The sequence below is a fragment of the Tiliqua scincoides genome, chromosome 14, assembly GCF_035046505.1.
Source record: "Tiliqua scincoides isolate rTilSci1 chromosome 14, rTilSci1.hap2, whole genome shotgun sequence".
Lineage (NCBI taxonomy): Eukaryota > Metazoa > Chordata > Lepidosauria > Squamata > Scincidae > Tiliqua > Tiliqua scincoides.
Window position 1 is genome coordinate 13642386 of NC_089834.1, and position 9484 is coordinate 13651869.

A 9484-nucleotide genomic window follows, 5' to 3' on the forward strand; every position below is an offset into this window, starting at 1 on the left:
GGAAGTGACCTGGAAAATCTGGTCACTGGCACCCCCACTTGCCCTCCCAATGGTCACACTAGAAGCTGGAAAAGGTGTGCCATTCTAGGTGGCCCTGCCACACAGCCCACGTGGCTACCTGCTCTGTGCAGGTGCTTTCATGGCCAGGAGGACCAGGCCAGGTCAAGGGTGGGGAAAGATATTCCTGGGTTGTGGATGGGCTGTGCTTTGGACTCCTGGGACTCCTACAGGCTGGTTTCACTGGGGGCATGTTCAGAGGCCCCTCTTTGGGTCTGGCCTTGTTCTTACAAAGAAGAGGCCCTCCCCACAAGTATGGCCAGCTGACTTCTGGCTCCCTGGCTTCAACAGCTACACCATCCATTTTTGGCCAGTCTCTGCTGCCAGAAGAGTCAGAACACAGGGTTGCCGTCAGGTCCTATGCTGCAGAGTTCAGACCAGCTCCTGCACCCTGCAAGGCTCATGGGAACTTAATAGCATTGGCTAGAGGTGCCCCCTGGTTGCGGGCACTCGCTATGAATGGGGGTGAGTCTGGCATCTAAGGTTCTCTTACCCTCAGGATGGGGAGAGGGCAGGATTAAGGCATCTCCTAGGTGCAGACTTCTCAAAGAGCTTTCTAGAATATGTGAGCTGTTCCTTTGGAACAAAGGGTTACCCTCTTCAGGGGGAGCAGGCATTCGGCCTTGAACCCTGCCAGACACAATGGCCCTCCTGCCCCCTCCATTCTTTTTAAGGTTAAAAGGGCTGCCTTGGAGGTCTCTGCCCTGCTCATGGTCACTGTCAGTGCGTGTGTGCCTGGGCTTTTGCTCTTTCCTTCGGAGCAGACACCTGTAGAGGCCTGAGTGTGCCACTGTCCGCTCAGACCTCCCAAGGGCCCCACCTGGCTTCCTTCTCTCTGCCAACACCAGCAGCCTCGACCCCGACTTTCAAGGCAACTTGGGGGAATGGGCTAGAGGAGGGTGGCCCTGATTGTCTGCTTTTTGATCCTCATAGCGCTGCTGATCACCCTTTTCCCCCTGTGTAAGCATTTCTCATGAAGGGCAGGCCACACATGGGATGCAACACAAGGGCTGTGGCCAGGGTTGGGTGGATCAGCCCCATCAGTCTGGCGTGTTGCACACAGAGGAGAGGCAGCACACGGGCAGCACAAAATACCACTCTGCGCATAATTTTGCTTTGAGAAATCCAGTCTTTTGAGGGGTGGGGGATGTTTGGGATCTGACATCTTGTTTGGGAAAAGGTGTCTGCTGTACAGCAGGGGCAGAAGGGTGACAGACCGTGGATCTAGCAATTATTTCCCACTCTTGATTGCTTAACGAAAGGGATTCTCCCCCCAACACACACATACACAAAATTAGGCAGCTGAGATGAAAATAGCTCGGGGAAGAACCTAGAGTTGGTTTCTATGGGAAAGGCCTGTGGTCTCTATTCAGGCATCTCTTGTTTCCAGTGAAAGCTGATTCCTGGGCTGAGCATCTGCTCAGAGGCACCTATGCCTGAATTCTCCCTATTCCTATGCTGAAGCCTCCACTCCCACCCACCTCCACACATGCCTGCAGCAGGAATGGGGGGGGGGGAGCTTGTGTTATCACTCCCAAGTGATCAGATTCCAATTTGCTTATGACTCTTTTGGAAGAGGACACTCAGAGGCTCCAACATGTGCACCTGGATCCTCTGACTGCTGTCCCCACCAACCCTACTCAGGCTGTTGGACAAACAAGAGGGTCTCCTTATTGGATTAGATGGAAGGCTGATAAACCCTTTCCATATGTACAACGACACCCCTTGTCTTAAGCAGTCAAAGAAGGTATATTCGGCTTGCTCTGAATGGGGTTGCACTCCCTCTGAAGGAGCAGGTCTGCAGCTTGGGGGTCCACCTGGACTTGCAGATGCTCCTGGATTCCCAGGTGGCGGCTGTGGCTAGGGGGGGGCCTTCGCTCAGCTTCGGCTGGTGTGCCAGCTGCGGCCATACTTGGATCATGCAGACCTGGCCACGGTGATCCATGCCACGGTGACATTGAGGTTAGATTATTGTAACACGCTTTATGTGGGGCTGCCCCTGAAGACGGTTCGGAAACTGCAACTAGTGCAGAATGCGGCGGCCCGTGTGGTCACTGGAGCTAGGCAGTTTGACTCTGTCAGTCCGCTTCTCTGGGGGCTACATTGGCTGCCCATTCGTTTCCGGGCCCAATTCAAGGTGCTGGTTTTGACCTTTAAAGCCCTATACTGCTCTGGGCCAGGGTATCTTAGAGATCGCCTACTCCCGTACAATCCGGCTCGTCCTCTCAGGTCATCAGAGGAGGCCTTTTTACAAGTGCCGCTGCCTAAGGAGGTACGTGGGGCGGCGGCAAGAAACAGGGCCTTCTCAGTAGTGGCACCAACGTTATGGAACTCCCTTCCCCTTGACTTGAGATTGGCTCCCTCTCTTGAGACTTTTCGGCGAGGCCTGAAGACTCTGCTGTTTAAACAAGCCTTCTGACTTCATGGCCTTTTAAACATCTTTTATACATCTTTTAGTTGTTCTTTACAGGCCTGATTCCTCTAAGAACTGCTGTTTTGTGCTCTTTTTATTCTGACTTTTATCTGACTACTGTTTTTATGGTTTCTGTTAATGTGTTTTTAATATGTTTTTATCTGTTGTTAAATTATGTTTTAATCTGTTTTTAATATGTTGTAAGCCGCCCTGGGTCCCTTTAGGGAGAAGGGCGGGATAGAAATAAAGTTTATTATTATTATTATTATTATAGCACCTTTAATTGCATCACTCCTGCAGCAAGGGGTGCTGGGTAGTGTCTTTCTCCTTGTCATACTCCTACTGCTTTGGCTTCACATCATCCTTCGCTTGCCTGGCATCATCCGGAGTTGGTCTTGTGCCATCCTGTGTTGGTCTTATCCTCTCCCACTCCTGCTCTGCCCAGTCCTGCATTTGCCTTGCCCAATCCTGTTTTTGCCTTGCCCAGTCCTGCATTTGGCTTGTCAAAGCCTCCATTTGGCTTGGCCAATCCTGTGTTCGCCTCACACAATCCTGCTTTGGTCTCATCCAATCCCATCTTACCATCACCAACTCGTGATGAGCCCAGTCCTGCATTTGCCTCTCCCAATTCTGTATTAGCGTAGCCAAATACTCTATTTTGTTTGCCCAGTCCTCCATTTGGCGCACCCAGTCCTCATCTGGTCCCATCCAATATTCCTGATCTGTCCAATCTTGCATTTGGCTTGCCCAATCCTGTATTTGCATTGCCGAATCCTCCATTTGCATTGTCGAAGTCTCCATTTGACTTATCCAATCCTGCATTTGAATCGCCAAATCCTGTATTCGGCTTGCCAAATCCTCCATTTGTCTTGCCCAATCCTGTATTTGCATTGCCGAATCCTCCATTCGGTGTACCCAATCCTCCATTTGCGTAGCCTGTGCTGGTCTCATCCAACATTCTTGATCTGCCCAATCTTGTATTTGGCTTGCCCAATCCTGTATTTGCATTGCCAAATCCTCCATTCGGCTTGCCCAATACTGCATTTGCCTTGTCAAATCCTCTATTCGGCTCACCCAACCCTGTATTCGGCTTGCCCAATTCTGCGTTTGCGTTGCCAAAACCCCCATTTGGCTTGCCCAGTCCTCCATTTGGCTTGCCCAATCCTGCACTGGTCTTGTCCAATATTCCTGTTCTGCCCAGTCTTGCCTTTGCCTTGCCCAGTCCTGCATTTGGTTTGCCCAGTCCTGCATTCGGCTTGCCCGATCCTGTATTTGGCTTGCCCAGTCCTCCATTCGGTTTTCCCGATCCTGTGTTGGCCTCTCCTGATCCTGTCTTTGCCTGCCCCGATCCCACCTTTGCCTCTTTCTATTCCGCCTTCGATTTGCCCTATGCCGTCTTCGTCTTTGCCTCACATTTTCCAGCATTTTCAGCTACTAATCTTTTACTACTCCTTTAGAGAATGTTCTTCATCCTACAGGGTGCAAAGGGGGACTATTATTGCATAACTGGAAAAATTAAGATGGCTAAGTTTGGTTCTAGTCAATGCATTTCTAACATTAGCATCATAGTGGTGAGAAGGTATTCCAATTCATTCTTAGAAAGATAATCTTTCATTTTTTAGAAACTAAGGGCACAATCCTAACCAGGTCTACTCAGAAGTAAGTCCTATTTTGTTCAATGGGGCTTACTCTCAGGAAAGTGTGCTTAGGATTGCAGCCTAAGGGCATAATCCGAACCCACTTTTCAGCACTGATATAAGGGCAGCAACTGTTACCCTGCACATGCCCAATCTCGTCTGATCTCGGAAGCTAAGCAGGGTCAGGCCTGGTTAGTACTTGGATGGGAGACCGCCTGGGAATACCAGGTGCTGTAGGTTTATACCAGAGTCTTTCGAGACTGAAGGTTGCCAGTCATCTCCCTATACTGAACACTATTTCCCGATCTTGTCTGATCTCGGAAGCTAAGCAGGGTCAGGCCTGGTTAGGACTTGGATGGGAGACCACCTGGGAATACCGGGTGCTGTAGGCTTATACCATGATCTCGGAAGCTAAGCAGGGTCCGGCCTGGTTAATACTTGGATGGGAGATCGCCTGGGAATGCTGTAGGCTTCTACCATAGTCTTTCAAGACTGAAGGTTGCCAACCATAAGGGCAAGGCAGCTTGAGAAGGCCTCCGTGAGTGCCCCCCAACTGCAGGATGGGAACAACCTCTCAGTCATGATTGTCTCAATGAAGCCATGTAGGTAGATCCCCTACCAACCCCAGGATCCTGTACTGCTTTCTCACCTCAAACAATACAATTTATCTTCTTAACATCTACCACTGGTGCACGAATGCACCACTGACAAAATGGGGATTGGCAGTGACAACATTAAGCAGGAAGTGACATCATTAAGCAGGAAGTGACATCATTAAAACAGAGGATGGCCAGAAATAAGCACGTTGTTCTCACATTAGCTGCAAATGTCAGAAGAGAAAATGTGCAAATTGGGTTCATAATTTCAAGAGATGAGAGGGCCCAATCATTACAGTGGGAGAGCCCAGTTATAATGGGAGATTGAGAAATTGCTTCCAGGGGCCGCAGGACTATGCTTGATACCCCTGGGGTAGAGTATGTTAACCTCTTAGTGCACATTCCATCCCCAGTTCAAATCCACCAACCTAGTCTACTTAGGACAAGCTTGAGCAGGTCCGTCCCATCCCATACTTCCTCTCATTTCTCCCCCTGCTGACTACCATTCATATCTAACGATGTGGAACAGAAACACCAGCATTTGCAATTTGCAAGTTAGCTAGAAAAGCACAGCTGAAGATTTCCAGCTATTTTCTTGAAAAGGCAGAACATGGTGCTTGTGAGTAGATTGCACACTTTTCTTGCCATCTTGTGTGCTTCCTGAGGCATTAGGTGGGGCACTGTGAGATACAGGAAGCTGGACTAGACGTGCCTTTGGCTGATCCAACGGGGCTCTTCTTATAGTCTTAGTACTGCCATGCTGCTGTTGCAAAGCTCTGTCTGCCTGCCGAAATAGCCACACCAACCCTGCAAGGAAGAAATCTTCCATGCCACAATGCTGTGGGTTGCCCAAAACAGCCACTGGTTGCCAAGGACAACAGCCCAGACAAACGCCATCCAAAGGACACTTTTGGCTCCAGAATAACCAAGCTGGGCCTAGGATTTAACTGCCACCAGGCCGCAGCTGAAGGACTAACACTGAAAGAAGGGAGCAGCAGCAGAGATCGGTAGCATAACAGGGGGTGCTGTGAACCCAGCAGCGGCCCTGGCAGGTGTAATTGCCTTACGGGGTTCTCTTGTGTAACTTTGCCACTCAAGGTTGCTGTTGCCCGGAGCCCTAGATCCCTAATCTTGTGGCAGCCTGGCACCAGCTAAGACTCAGCTTGGGTGTAGCACCCAGCCAGCGTTTGGGCTGGCCAGCCGCCTCCTCTTCCGGCATGTGGCAGGCGTGCCTTCCAGGGTTGGCGCAAGCCCTCCTCTATGGTGTGTGGACCTCAGGCTGGAGGTCCAGTTATGCAGCCCCCCTGTTGGCCAGGGCAGGCTAGCCCAACCTCTGTGGGAGTCAGTGATGACTTGGGTGGCCTCTGCAAACTAACCCTGGGACGGGCCTGCAGTCCCCCTTCCTCTCATGAAGTCCCACCAGATGGGAAAACGGCACGTGCTCAGCGTACATACCACCTCACAGCAAGTTGTGCAGATGCGACAATACTAGCAGCTGGTCCTTTGGGCTGCTTGCTCAGTCTGCTCCAGCAGGAACCACAGCCGGGGCCAAGCGAACAGTTCTTCGGCTGGTAAGCAAGCAACCTCAAACCGCTTGGGCGCAGCAGACGAGGCACACGCACCCCTGGATGAACTGGCACGAGCTGGACTTCTTTGGGAGCGGAAGGGGCTGTCTGGGGTGTGTGGACACACATGCAGCCTCCCCAGGCGGTGCTTTTCTAAGTCCTGCTGTTGGCCCAGGTGCCATGACAACAGAAGCACCACCAGCACATCACAATGCTGGCATGACTGCTCAAGCCAGCCAGTGTCCAGGGGAGTTTCCGGCCTCCCACAGAACAAAGCCACCGTCCCAAAGTGTGTTCCGTGCCCAGGCTGACCTCTGCTCCTTCCACACAAAAATCCACTCCCGCTTTGCTCCCTGACTCCCTTCGCTCAGCAGCAGAATTAGTAGCGAAGGGAGGCCTCTGTGTGGCTGCTGTGCAGGGACTCGGGGTCAGGAAGAAGCCCTGCCTCTTTCAGAGCAATGCTGAATGGTCAGGGAGCACACAAGACCCCAAGAGACCTGCATCCTGGTGCCCTCCCTTGCATCTGGCCTTCCTCTGTCTAAAACCAGGAGAGCAACTGGGAGCCATTGGTCCAATGGGCTTCAAGCTGGCCCTTTCTGACTCCCTGAAAGGCACGTCATGCCTCAGAGGCTACTGAAACGTTGACCCAGAACCCTCGGATTGTGGCCAGGCCCCCAAAACACTCAGGCTGGGCCTGGGGGAAGATGTCCTGCTGACCTGCTCAGAATGCTCTACCCTTGTGCTTTCGGCAGCGGCCGTCCACTGGGGAGAGAGAGAATGACCACAGGCCACCCTCCAACACCCAGGCTTGCTGCTTTTACAAGAGAGCACATGGGGATTTCCAGGCCCTCAGACAATACCAGGAGAGCAAATGCCCCTACTTTGCACAGGAAGGAGAGGAAGAGGGTACGGGGGTGGCCGCAAACTGCAGCTGTTTGCACCCTCCATGCTGTTCCATCATGTGCTGCTAAGGGAGACAGCTGCGAGCAGAGGGGAGACTCTGAAGGGTATTGTCTGAGCTGCGGGTGTCATCTTCAGACTTCTCCCCCCGCCTTGTCTCAGTATCTCTGCCCTCCAGCCCCCCAGAGGGAGGAGATGCCCAGGGACAGACAGAACAAGCTAAAAATATATAACACTAAGGCTGGAATGATGTCCTGCTCAAGTAGGCGCCTCTCATCCAATGTTCTGACTTCCACAATAGCCCGATAGCTTTACAAAGCTGACCGAGGCATCAACAGCATCTATCCCCTTTTTGGTTCTCCTGATATCTGGCAATCACAGGTATACTGCTTCCAGATGTGGAGGCTCCATTCTTAGAAGACTGCAACCAGGGGCAGATCCGTCCTCCACAAACGTATCTGAAAGCCACCTGGGCTAGTGGGGATTGAGGAGGGGCACAGAGATGTTGTAGGCACGGTTCAGTGGTTGTTTGTACGGTGACATGCTTTTCAGTAACACAAACTTCCCAAAGGGGTTTGTGTATCAAAAGGAAGGAAGAGATCCCAAAGGACACACAGAGCTTCCCTTCCCCCCCCCAAAGATGCCCTGCTGGGGTGAAGAGGGGCGGTTGCTCTCCCTCCTGTCAAATATGAGGGCACCTCCCCTTTAAAAAGGGCTAAGCCTGGTACACACTTACATGTATGCACCAGGAAGCACATGTCCTGCTCTTCCATGCACTGCAGCTGCCAAGGGATTTTGTCAATTGTTGAGAACCTGCCTAGACAACAACTGTGTTTTTTTAGGAGGGCTTTTTTGTTTTTAAAATCTTGTTTTCTGTTGGGTCTTTTTTACATGTATGTCTACAAAACAAAAGCAGGACTATCCAGCTCACTGCAGCTGGGTGTGCTTGTGAAAAAAGCCCAACATGAGAAAAGGAATGTCTAGCAGTGGCATAGCTAGAGGGGGGGTATAAAGCACTAAGTTTTGCAGGGAGCCTCACCACTGCATGCAAGCGGCCCCAGGTGTACACCTCCATTTTGCCCATCCCCCCCTTGGAATGGGGGTGTTACAAAGCATGACCCTGTTTTCGTCTGTGTGATGTGGGTTTCCAGGTACCTTGGTCATGTGAGTGTAAGGACATTGGGGGAGGAGGGTGCACGTTAAGAAACAGAGAGAGAGGTTATGACACTGCTTTGTGTGTGTGGCTTCAACTGCTTCTCAACACACATGGAACAAACTGACACACACAGGTGCCCGGCTATTATTCGGCCTCCGAGCATCACGTCTTAAATGGAGAAGCCATGGGGCCTGGCTGCAATGTCCTAACCTTGGAGGCCTCCCTTGTCTCACATGTCACCGCATGACAATGGGCTGTTATTTAAGAAGGGGGGAAGGAGAGAGGAGGGGGAGGGCTAACTCACCTATTACAGCCAAAAGTGGACATGGGTTTATTTTTAATCCAGGGCGGGCTGTATTTATTGTCTCTGCAGTCGGAGCTCCAGGGGCACCAGCTGCTGGATTCCTTGTGCTCTGACACTGTGGGCCGAACAAGACTGTCTTGACAATGGTGAGTAAGGGGAGCAGAGAGAATGTCGGGGCTCGGGTTGCGCAGGGCAGAAACCAAGCTAGAAAGAGCTCCGAAATGATGGCACCTGAGGGTGTGCCTCTTGGACAGGTGTTAAACCTCCAAAGGATAAGAGTCAAATAGAAGGTGTATCTTAGCCATGGACCAACTTCCGTGGCTCAGAACATGCAAGGGGAATCTTAAGGTTGCAAGTGTTCAGCTCAACTAATAGAGGCTTAATTGACGAACTGGTGGGAGGCCATTTTAATCTGAAAGGGCTGCAGGTTCGGGGCACACAATGTCTGGCTATTTTGCTTCCAGTCTGTTACTGCCCCATCAGGTTTCCATGATGGAAACCGGCTATCTTAAGCGGGTGACTCCTTCGAACCAAGCAGTGGGGTCTTTTAGTTTTCTTCGGGTGCAAGTTTACCGAGGCCAAAGGAGATGCAACTTGAACTATCTCTGAATCCATTGCTTGGGGCTTAGCGAAAGGGGAATCCTGGTGCAGATGGGAACAACGGAACGGGGAGCGGGGGGTATACGCTTCCTCCCTTTTTGTTCCCCAAGCAGGTGTTTTGCCCCCAAACTGCTTTTTGCAAAACTGGTCATTTCCGGGCAAACTGGTCCAGCCGTCCAAGGCGATATAAGGCAGCTTCTTATGTGGTGTTTTGTTGATATCCTGTCATCGGTGAGCAACTGTGCTGTGGTTGAAT

At 51.4% G+C, this 9484-nt stretch overlaps 1 pseudogene; it reads left to right on the forward strand.

The window, feature by feature from the left end:
• Positions 1-4230: 4230 nt before the first annotated feature.
• Positions 4231-4347, forward strand: LOC136634610 (5S ribosomal RNA; annotated as a pseudogene).
• Positions 4348-9484: the final 5137 nt, after the last annotated feature.